General features: G+C 45.5%; 1 protein-coding gene across 1 annotated transcript in view; it reads right to left on the bottom strand.

Moving 5' to 3' along the window:
* LOC126252442 (sorting nexin-25) overlaps nucleotides 1-12,866 on the bottom strand; it is a 187,901-nt gene that overhangs the window by 105,918 nt on the left and 69,117 nt on the right. The gene's annotated exons all lie outside the window — the stretch shown is intronic.

Here is a 12,866-nt window from a genome sequence, read left to right as displayed (position 1 = left end):
GAAAATTAATCACATTTTTGAAGCATGAAAGATGTCTTACTTTCTCAGCAACATACTTTCTGAACTGATAAAAATGCATACACCAACAGTCTTGAAAGACATTCAAAAAGTGAGGCATTTGCACCAAAACAACACTAAAATAAATATGCACTGACTGCTGAATAAGGTGATTAGTTTCACTAAAAATTCTGATGTCACCAAAATTTAGTACAAAAGGTTTTACTCAATTTTCAAGATTGAAGATAGAGGACACCAATAAATTTCTAGGCTTAACACTAAACAATAGATTCCTGTAAGGTATTGTTTTCACCTCATAGCTACTCAATCTGTAAGCAATAAAGGAATGACCAAGGTTAATGTCCCAATGATGATGAATGGGTACAGCTAGGGGACATGTTGAGATGGAACGTGTATGGGTAGGAAATTTTCCAAAGGAGTTATCACAACATTTGCCTTAATCAATCTACAGGAATGACAGATAATCTTAAGTCTAGATGGCTGGAGAAAGATATGAGCCCAGTTCCTCCTGACTGCATGTCCAGATTCTTAATTACTGTGCTATGATTCTCAGTCAATATGTAAACTAACTTGTAAACCAAAGCCAAATAGTTCTTTCAGATTTTGAACAGTCAATGACTGGGCAAGTCATTGGCCAACAGAAATGCTTTAGGATAGAAGAGAAGATTATGGCAAAGACTCCATAAAAAGTTATTATGTGTAACATCAAAAACCTGACTGAACTTAACCCCTTCAAACCAGGAATTAACTACAATCGATTTGACATCATATTAATCCCAAACAATGTCAATCTTCGAGTCCTGCTATTCATCCTTTATTCTGTCCCTGCATTTTATGCAGCTGATCTTGGATCACAAGCACTTGTAATGTATGTACGAGGGATACTCCAAGTTTTAACTGTCGTACTGAATAAATAAAGTAATTTAATTAATTTTGTTTGTTTGTTTGTCTGTAGATACTTGTCTGCAGCTTTGGACATATTGCAATCCCCATCCCACAATGCCACAACACTGTAGCACGCTGTGCCAAAACAAAATGGCCCAGCCAATTAATAAAGTGGAGTACCATGCAACAATTTGTTCTCAGCAGCAGTAGAGGTGTTGCAGCAGTGTCAGGCCAATCTAGATGCCTAAGGAACTTATCTGGATTGGCCTCTCACCTCTGCTACATTTCAACTGCTGCTAAAAACGAGTAATCACACAGTACTCCATGTTTTCAATGGAGTGCACCACCTTGCTTTGGCTCCTCTGGCAGCATGCTAAGGTACAGTGGCACGTCGATAGATACACAAACAAACACAAACATACACACAAAATTCAGGCTTTCGCAACAAACTGTTGCCTCATCAGGAAAGAGGGAAGGAGAGGGAAAGACGAAAGGATGTGGGTTTTAAGGGAGAGGGTAAGGAGTCATTCCAATCCAGGGAGCGGAAAGACTTACCTTAGGGGGAAAAAAGGACGGGTATACACTCGCACACACACAAATATCCATCCACACATATACATCCGTATATACATCCGTATATGTGTGGATGGATGTGTGTGTGTGTGTGCGAGTGTATACCCATCCTTTTTTCCCCCTAAGGTAAGTCTTTCCGCTCCCGGGATTGGAATGACTCCTTACCCTCTCCCTTAAAACCCACATCCTTTCATCTTTCCCTCTCCTTCCCTCTTTCCCGATGAGGCAACAGTTTGTTGCGAAAGCTTGAATTTTGTGTGTATGTTTGTGTGTGTTTGTGTGTCTGTCGACCTGCCAGCACTTTCATTTGGTAAGTCACATCATCTTTGTTTTTAGATATATTTTTCCTACGTGGAATGTTTCCATCTATTATAACTATATACACTCCTGGAAATGGAAAAAAGAACGCATTGACACCGGTGTGTCAGACCCACCATACTTGCTCCGGACACTGCGAGAGGGCTGTACAAGTAATGATCACACGCACGGCACAGCGGACACACCAGGAACCGCGGTGTTGGCCGTCGAATGGCGCTAGCTGCGCAGCATTTGTGCACCGCCGCCGTCAGTGTCAGCCAGTTTGCCGTGGCATACGGAGCTCCATCGCAGTCTTTAACACTGGTAGCATGCCGCGACAGCGTGGATGTGAACCGTATGTGCAGTTGACGGACTTTGAGCGAGGGCGTATAGTGGGCATGCGGGAGGCCGGGTGGACGTACCGCCGAATTGCTCAACACGTGGGGCGTGAGGTCTCCACAGTACATCGATGTTGTCGCCAGTGGTCGGCGGAAGGTGAACGTGCCCGTCGACCTGGGACCGGACCGCAGCGACGCACGGATGCACGCCAAGACCGTAGGATCCTACGCAGTGCCGTAGGGGACCGCACCGCCACTTCCCAGCAAATTAGGGATACTGTTGCTCCTGGGGTATCGGCGAGGACCATTCGCAACCGTCTCCATGAAGCTGGGCTACGGTCCCGCACACCGTTAGGCCGTCTGCCGCTCACGCCCCAACATCGTGCAGCCCGCCTCCAGTGGCGTCGCGACAGGCGTGAATGGAGGGACGAATGGAGACGTGTCGTCTTCAGCGATGAGAGTCGCTTCTGCCTTGGTGCCAATGATGGTCGTATGCGTGTTTGGCGCCGTGCAGGTGAGCGCCACAATCAGGACTGCATACGACCGAGGCACACAGGGCCAACACCCGGCATCATGGTGTGGGGAGCGATCTCCTACACTGGCCGTACACCACTGGTGATCGTCGAGGGGACACTGAATAGTGCACGGTACATCCAAACCGTCATCGAACCCATCGTTCTACCATTCCTAGACCGGCAAGGGAACTTGCTGTTCCAACAGGACAATGCACGTCCGCATGTATCCCGTGCCACCCAGCGTGCTCTAGAAGGTGTAAGTCAACTACCCTGGCCAGCAAGATCTCCGGATCTGTCCCCCATTGAGCATGTTTGGGACTGGATGAAGCGTCGTCTCACGCGGTCTGCACGTCCAGCACGAACGCTGGTCCAACTGAGGCGCCAGGTGGAAATGGCATGGCAAGCCGTTCCACAGGACTACATCCAGCATCTCTACGATCGTCTCCATGGGAGAATAGCAGCCTGCATTGCTGCAAAAGGTGGATATACACTGTACTAGTGCCGAAATTGTGCATGCTCTGTTGCCTGTGTCTATGTGTCTGTGGTTCTGTCAGTGTGATCATGTGATATATATATATATATATATATATATATATATATATATATACACTCCTGGAAATTGAAATAAGAACACCATGAATTCATTGTCCCAGGAAGGGGAAACTTTATTGACACATTCCTGGGGTCAGATACATCACATGATCACACTGACAGAACCACAGGCACATAGACACAGGCAACAGAGCATGCACAATGTCGGCACTAGTACAGTGTATATCCACCTTTTGCAGCAATGCAGGCTGCTATTCTCCCATGGAGACGATCGTAGAGATGCTGGATGTAGTCCTGTGGAACGGCTTGCAAATGCCATTTACACCTGGCGCCTCAGTTGGACCAGCGTTCGTGCTGGACGTGCAGACCGCGTGAGACGACGCTTCATCCAGTCCCAAACATGCTCAATGGGGGACAGATCCGGAGATCTTGCTGGCCAGGGTAGTTGACTTACACCTTCTAGAGCACGCTGGGTGGCACGGGATACATGCGGACGTGCATTGTCCTGTTGGAACAGCAAGTTCCCTTGCCGGTCTAGGAATGGTAGAACAATGGGTTCGATGACGGTTTGGATGTACCGTGCACTATTCAGTGTCCCCTCGACGATCACCAGTGGTGTACGGCCAGTGTAGGAGATCGCTCCCCACACCATGATGCCGGGTGTTGGCCCTGTGTGCCTCGGTCGTATGCAGTCCTGATTGTGGCGCTCACCTGCACGGCGCCAAACACGCATACGACCATCATTGGCACCAAGGCAGAAGCGACTCTCATCGCTGAAGACGACACGTCTCCATTCGTCCCTCCATTCACGCCTGTCGTGACACCACTGGAGGCGGGCTGCACGATGTTGGGGCGTGAGCGGCAGACGGCCTAACGGTGTGCGGGACCGTAGCCCAGCTTCATGGAGACGGTTGCGAATGGTCCTCGCCGATACCCCAGGAGCAACAGTATCCCTAATTTGCTGGGAAGTGGCGGTGCGGTCCCCTACGGCACTGCGTAGGATCCTACGGTCTTGGCGTGCATCCGTGCGTCGCTGCGGTCCGGTCCCAGGTCGACGGGCACGTGCACCTTCCGCCGACCACTGGCGACAACATCGATGTACTGTGGAGACCTCATGCCCCACGTGTTGAGCAATTCGGCAGTACGTCCACCCGGCCTCCCGCATGCCCACTATATGCCCTCGCTCAAAGTCCGTCAACTGCACATACGGTTCACGTCCACGCTGTCGCGGCATGCTACCAGTGTTAAAGACTGCGATGGAGCTCCGTATGCCACGGCAAACTGGCTGACACTGACGGCGGCGGTGCACAAATGCTGCGCAGCTAGCGCCATTCGACGGCCAACACCACGGTTCCTGCTGTGTCCGCTGTGCCGTGCATGTGATCATTGCTTGTACAGCCCTCTCGCAGTGTCCGGAGCAAGTATGGTGGGTCTGACACACCAGTGTCAATGTGTTCTTTTTTCCATTTCCAGGAGTGTGTGTATATATATATATATATATATATATATATATATATATATATATATATATATATATATATATATAGAGGGAAACATTCCATGTAGGAAAAATATATCTAAAAACAAAGATGATGTGACTTACCAAATGAAAGTGCTGGCAGGTCGACAGACACACAAACGAACACAAACATACACACAAAATTCAAGCTTTCGCAACAAACTGTTGCCTCATCAGGAAAGAGGGAAGGAGAGGGAAAGACGAAAGGATGTGGGTTTTAAGGGAGAGGGTAAGGAGTCATTCCAATCCCGGGAGCGGAAAGACTTACCTTAGGGGGAAAAAAGGACAGGTATACACTCGCACACACACACATATCCATCCACACATATACAGACACAAGCAGACATATTTAAAGTTTAAATATGTCTGCTTGGGTCTGTATATGTGTGGATGGATATGTGTGTGTGTGTGCGCGAGTGTATACCTGTCCTTTTTTCCCCCTAAGGTAAGTCTTTCCGCTCCCGGGATTGGAATGACTCCTTACCCTCTCCCTTAAAACCCACATCCTTTCGTCTTTCCCTCTCCTTCCCTCTTTCCTGATGAGGCAACAGTTTGTTACGAAAGCTTGAATTTTGTGTGTATGTTTGTGTTCGTTTGTGTGTCTGTCGACCTGCCAGCACTTTCATTTGGTAAGTCACATCATCTTTGTTTTTATATATAAACAAAGATGATGTGACTTACCAAACGAAGCGCTGGCAGGTCGATAGACACACACAAACTAACACAAACAAACACACAAAATTCAAGCTTTCGCAACAAACTGTTGCCTCATCAGGAAAGAGGGAAGGAGAGGGAAAGACGAAAGGATGTGGGTTTTAAGGGAGAGGGTAAGGAGTCATTCCAATCCCGGGAGCGGAAAGACTTACCTTAGGGGGTATTTTGAGGTGATAAAACTTTATGATTACTGCTCTTCAACACTATATTCTCTTGCGACAGCTACATTGTTCACACAACTTACATTTCTAAAACAAAGACGGTTCACGCTTGAAAAACAAACTGTGAAAGCAGATTCTCTCTGTGCTGTTCACACCAAGAAGACTTGTTAAAAAACTGACTAACAGTGGAAAATAAGCAAGCACCCCAAAAGCAAACTGAATCTGACCATATGGCATCTGCTTCCCTTCCATTTACAATTCAGAGAAGGATCTGTTCACTGTACATGTTTGTTTGTGTTCGCTCTAGTGTAAACCAGGTTTAAGAGCACCAGATAGAATACTAACCTCTAATTAACTGTTTAGAAAATTGATAAATATCAGCTAGAGGACACTGACAGCTAATTTTAACATCAGTAGTCTCATACTATGTTACTTGATCACCAGAAAATGCCTGTTCAACATGTAATCAACTGTATGTCCACAGAGAAACAGTTTCATTTGCCAATGGAACTGTACTGACACGTTGTTTAACGTCATATTAGTTGACAGCATTGCATCATTAGCACTACCACTGCCAGATAACCTGCCCCTCTGTCAGGGCAGTGTGCGGGTGTTACCTACACAAGGCAAAGCCAGAGGAGCAAGTACTTCAGCAGTATTGCACAGATGATGCAAGCAGTGGCACACAATCAGGCAGAGGGATGACATCACTCCATCTGGGAAGCCAATAAGTGGGATGTGACATCACGCAGTGGCCACAGCAATCGCAGGAATTCCCCTTATCAATCCACATGGCTATATGACTTGCGTCCTAGTGAGTTAGTGGTAGTTTATGTCCAGTTCAGCAGTATGAAGAAAGCAGCCACCAATCGGGAATCAGCAGTCTATAGTAAACAGTCTACAAGATAGCAGTGGTTGTTGCCACTATTGCTCAGCGACGTTGGAAATGAAATTAGCTCCAGACAGTGTTTGTTTCTGGGAAGTGTTTATATTGTGTATCAGACTTAGTCTCAGCCTGGACAAATCTCTATTAGTGTTAAACTTGAACTGGATGTTATGGTTTGTGATAGTTGCAATAAATGAGTGTTCATGCCTGTAGTACTAATTAATTTGGTAGTAGTATTCCAGAACCCAATCACTACAGTGGTGCAGTGCAACACCTGACAATGACATACTTCACTGGAAATCATCATGGATCATACCGGTGAGGGACTTCAAATCTTCTAGGGCACACAGCACAGTGTATTATTCAACATTTTGCTGACTAAGAGCGTTTACTTCAAGGTAGTCAGTGGTCGTAGTAGGCCTCGAGATCATAATATTCACAAACTCTGGAACTTTTTTTGTGATTTTTCTTGCTGGAACTTACTTTGCTGACCTGTCTGATTACATTATCAGTTTTTGGCTGAGAGCACTAATCTGTACTTAGTTCATTCAAGATAGAGCACCTACTTCTTCTCACAATTCAAATCTTGAACCTCTTTTATTCTATTAGTGCTAGTCACAAAAAGCTGTTACAAGGGCTAGATGAACAGGAACAATGGTATTGCATTCCAACTTTGTACAGGGCAATAGAATGGATACAATTTTCAAAGTCACAGAGCGAAGCTATCTCACTACATTATGGCAATGTTGACACCAGGCGGCTGCAATGAAGACATTTCGCCACTGAGATTGGATCAGGACAAAATACATCATCAGCAGACTTCAGCAGAATGTAGTGGGTCAGAGCAGCCAAACAGGGTCACATCACTTCCGTTACATGATGAAAGAAAGGCTAAAGTGAATGCAACAAACAGCACCGAGAGCTTTACGAAACAGTTCTAGGCTATGACAAAAATTTGTTAAGCAAGCACGACAGAAGGAAAACTGCTGACACCTTCATAACCGCTGATGTGGTCATGACAAATTATGTTGGGTAAACATAAGCCACTAGTTCGCTCCATAAATATCCCAGCAGTTCAGCCTGTAAGGCAGTCAGTCAGACAGACCAATGGTTTGCATGATGTTTGCACTCGATTCCCTGACTGCAGCGAAGTGACGCCTGGCACAAGTTTGCTGTAAATTTCCTGCATGCTACGGACAACAGTTGCTACTGAGAGAGATGGCTACGTCACCATTATCGCCAGTCGCAGAGTCCAACTCCACAGTCTGCCTCTGTCACAGATAGGAAGACCTGGAGATCTTTCTGTCTCACCAGGACTAGAAATCCAGCATTCCTAACATTCCAGCAGACCGAATAGGGCCTACCTCGATATTAGGCCAATATCGTTGACTTCATGGCATCACAGCAACCATCATAAAGGTATAACGGATGACGAAAAAGGTTGTGAGCACGAAGGGACAGAGCATCTCCCAAGTCGGCATGTGTAAGTTCAATACACGCGCCACCATCACTCATTGCTGCGGTGTCGAGATACAGCCAGAGCCAGGGCCACCACAAGCAGCAAACTGCCAGTGGAGCATCTGGCTGGTAGGAAGTGTGCGTTGTCGGCTGCCTCGAACGGGTTGAAGGCTGCTTATGACGAAATTCCTCAGCGAGCAGTGACAGACAGTGCCAACCCCAAGTCAAGATATTACCTGTATTTTTATGGAAATAAATAACCACACTGGGGCAACACTTTACAGTACATAGGACGACAGGTGATCTTACCAAACATGCTTTCTTATTATCCAACATTGGTGCCCATATCTAAGGTATGGTGTGGAAATTATTTCTGGATAAGGACCCCTATGTGTTAGATTACATGGAAATGAAGGACAAATTACATGAATACTTAAAAAGTACGATTCTCGCAGTGACAGCACATCACAAATTATCTAAGGCTTATAAGACACCTGCAAAATCTTTTAAGGAATCTTGTGAGGTCTCACTGGGGATAATAAATTCAAGTGTGAAAGTCAGGACTTTATAATCTTTCAAACAATGGAAAATCCAGGTTGGAATGTAACAATATTATGAAAAGGAAAGTTGATATTCACCACATAGCGGAGATGCTGAATTGCAGATAGGCATAGCAAAAATACTGTCACAAATTAGCTTTCGCCCAGTATGGTCTTTGTCAAAAATTGATGACAGACACAAACACACACTCATGCAAATGCAACTCACACACACGACTGCAGTTTCTGACAACTGAGGCCACACTCAGTTCGCAGAGACTGCAGTCGTGTGTGTGTGTGTGTGTGTGTGTGTGTGTGTGTGTGTGTGTGTGTGTGTGTGTGTCATCTGTTTTTGACGAAGGCCATACTGGCCAAAAGCTAATTTGTGACAGCCTTTTTGTTGTGCCTATCTGGGACTTTCTTATGCCAATACTGTCGTCAGGGACTTGCTTATCCCTCATGCACCAGACACAGGATTGTGAAATTATCTTATTCAATTAAACAATCCCGTACTGGAAGAATGCTTACCAGTTATTCAAGCTTTTGAACAAATGAAGCAAACAGAGTGAGCTCTCAGTCATGTGGGATCTTTTATAGTGACGACAACTCTTTCAGTCACAAGGATACACAGGACGGTAATACCACCAAAATACTGGGGGTAGTTCCACCCCACAAAAAGGAGGCAAGTCAAAAATCATCATTCTAAATCAGCCACCAAATGCTAAATCTTGCACTCAGTGCTTCGTAACTCACGATAGACAGTTGTGTTATTACAAAAACATTAAGTGCTTATACTGTTGAAAAACGGGTCATAAGGCAGAGGTTGGTTTGCAGAAGCTTCCACAGGTGACACCGAACTTATGGAGGGTGAGTTTGAAAAGGGTGTTTACGGTATTCTTTCTCGGGTGATAAAGCAGTTTGGTAGATATTAGGTTCAATGGACAGAATATACAATTTCAACTTGATACAGATTCCTCAAAAACTATCATTAACAGGACAATGTACGTCTTTATTAGTTCTCCACAGATGTCCAAATTCTAAGGAATGTTAACAAGTTATACTGATTAGCCCATCCAAATCAAAGGCCGCTGCACTATGACTGTCAGGCATAAAAGCAAACATGGGCAGGCACCACTGCTGGTGACGCAACCATCAATAGCTGTCTATGTAGTGGGAATGGATCTTTTTGGGTAGCTGGCTTCATGATTTAGTATTCGGCCAGCCACATCTACGTCACAGGTGGGAATGCTGAATATTTGCAACTCTGTGCCAAATACATGTAGCTTTTCTCAGTTCCCATGGCAGAATTATGGACACCACAGTATGCGTCACCTTGCACCCAAGTTCTGTAACACTGGCCTCGTACCGCATGCTATGCAGGATTAAATCAAACAGGAGTTGGGTACACAGGTGTTGGATAGTATCATCACACCTGTCTAAAGCAGCCACACCTTTGCTTATAGTTGGAAAACCTAAAAAAATCTACAATTGTATTGGAATTTCAAGTCAATAGTAAACTGCCAGTCCCTGGTGGATATGATTTCAAGAGCTGAAGATAACATGATTAAGTTGGGTCACAGACGATTTCATTCCCAGATCGAATTGACGGATGTGTATCTGCAACTGCCCCTCAACAAGGAGGGTGGTGGTGGTGGTGGTGGTGGTGGTGGTGGTGGTGTGGAAGGCACCTTTTGGGCTCTCCACGTATAAGAGGCTTCCTTCTGGTATCAATTTGGCCCCAGCATTGTTCAAATGGTAGCTGGAGCATCTGTTTCTGAACGTTCTAGGAACTGCCAACTACTTAGACGACATCATAATCTTCATGTGCACTACCAAAGAACATGTTTCTCAACTTGGAGATGTTGCTACACATCTGACTTCAGGTGGGATTCTCTGTTAATATGGACAAGTGTTCTTTTTTCCAGCACAAGATTGAGTATCTGGGACACATTCTTTCAATGGAAAGAATCTGTCCCACGAGTAAACATCTCTTAAGCCACTGCTCGGCTCCCAGTCAGTGCCAACATCGAACAACTGCAGTCTGTCCTGGACCAAATCAGATACTACAGGAAATTTATTCCGGCAGTGGCCACGGTAATGGAGCTGCTTCATAAATTTCTCAGTACAGGTGAATGATGGGACTGGTCACCAAAATATCAATGGGCTTTCAAGCACTCGAAGAGAACCTCACTGGAGTCTGCTTGGGCACCTATATACTGAGGAAACCACTGACAGTGGCTGCCAATGAGTCAGATATTGGGATCAGGGCAGTATTTATACACAGGGTGGGCACAGCAGACAAGCCCATTACATTTACAGTAGAGCGTCGATTATCCGAAGTAATTGGGGGACATGGGTGTTCGGAAAACTGGTTTGTTCGGATAATCGAACTGTACATGTTTATTTGCCAAAAAGAAGTACTGTACAGTAAATTTATTCATAAAAACAGGCATCTCTTTTAGTATTACAAAGTAACATAGAAAGGCAACTTCAGTAGGAATATATAGTATGTGGCCCAGTTTATTAAACAAAAATACATACATATTACATACGCATTTTGCATGAACAATACACACAGTATAGAAAATTAACGTTTAAAAAAATCCTTTATTTTGGTCTGTCTAAGCAAGCCTACATGCTTACGAGCAGCTAAGTCACGTACTTTTAGAATAACAGATATCTGAAACTGGTCACTTTCACCTTGGGCTTCAAACCATCGCAAGGCAGTATCTAAACAAGTGAACGCCTCAGAAGCTGTTGGTATACTTTCATCTTCACTTTCTGGAGCACTGATTGATGAGATGCTGGCAGCAGCACACAAGTGGTTGTAACAGAGAACAGAAGGTGACTGTTTGCACCGTGAGAAGCTATTCTTGGGGGCGTGCAATCCTTCAAACTGCACGGAGCGGCACGCCTCAACTCTAAGCTGGCGCAGCTGTTGCTGTGAACAGCTTTGATACTGCCGCTACTTCTACTGCCAGTCCCAAGCCGACAGAAGTGTGCTGATTGTTAAAACACAGCGACTGGCGGCTTGGCCGGTCAGCAGCGACTTGTGAAGGCCCCATTAGAAGCAATGTTCCGCCAGCAGTGGCCCAGTGCGGCGACTACTGTGGGAAACTTGGTTTGGGAGTGAGGGGGATGATGGAAGGTAGGGTGGGAGAGTAACAGGTGCGAGCGAGTACACAGTTCGGTTAAGTGGTCGTTTGGTTGACCGACGTTCGGATAATCGACGCTCTACTGTACCTCTGAACCATTGAATATGGCACAAAAGGGCTACTAACAAACTGAGAAGGAAGCCCCCATCTTTATCTTTACCATAAGGAAATTTCACAACTACGTGTATGGGTGTCAATTCCTGTGCCAAACAGACCACAAACACTTGGTGACTCATTCTCATCCAACAGCACAGGTTCCCATCAAGACGCAACATTTACAACTTTGGTTGCTTTTATTGTCGGCTTACAACTATGAGATTGAGGTCAGACATCCTCCAACCACAGCAATGCTGACCTTCTTTCACATCTGCTGGCAGGCAGCAATGCACCTTCTGACGCGCCATCAGAGATATGTTTCAAGATCGACGTCCTCTCCAGTCAGTTGGTAACTGACCTCCCATTCAATGCCAAAGTCATAGCAGACATTGTCACAGCAAATGGAGTCCTCTCACAGGTAAAGCATTTTATGCAAAAACAATGGCCTTTGTCAAAAAAGACATGAGCACATCAAAACCTTGTGTATTTTTTGGAAACCATGAACTGTGCTTCATTGTCCACAATGTGGATGACAAGGTGTGTGTTTCTCACTCTGATGACACTCCAGTCGGCCACCTTGAAAGATACTGCAAATTAATTACTATGAAGTGGATGGCTTGACAATATGTTTATTGGAAAGGGTTGGAAAAGGATATTAAATCGATGCTCCATAAATTCATGCTCAGTCACAAGTACCAAGTGGCACTTCTGAAATCCTATACTCCTTGGCCTAGCACCCTTTTCTGGGGGCTAACTGGCTACTTCTTGTGGATGCCCACACAAGCTACCCTTATGTCATCAGGATGAGCAGTACTGCGTCTTCCCAAGGGCCTGTGCGCTGAAACAGATTTCTGCCTGCCATGGAGTGTCTCCCTACAGGTATTGTAATGGATAATGGCACCCAATTCACTAGTCAAAAATTTGTGTCTTTCTGCATGGCTCACGGGACATAGCACCTCCGCAGCACACTATTTTATCCAGAGTCGAAAGGGATCATTGAAAGGGATCACAGATAGCTTCGGCTGGGACATTCAAGGCGCAAGTGAAACACATTGGAAGATGCCTTACTAATGTTTCTCTCTTCTTACACAAGCTCTCCCCAAAAGGATGCATTTCCTGTGTGGAAGCTGCACGGCAAACGTTGAGGGCCTTACTGACCC

The sequence above is a fragment of the Schistocerca nitens genome, chromosome 4 (assembly GCF_023898315.1).
Source record: "Schistocerca nitens isolate TAMUIC-IGC-003100 chromosome 4, iqSchNite1.1, whole genome shotgun sequence".
NCBI classification, from domain to species: Eukaryota; Metazoa; Arthropoda; class Insecta; order Orthoptera; family Acrididae; genus Schistocerca; species Schistocerca nitens.
The sequence above is the reverse complement of the archived record's forward strand: the minus strand, read 5'-3'. Positions and strand labels throughout refer to the sequence as shown.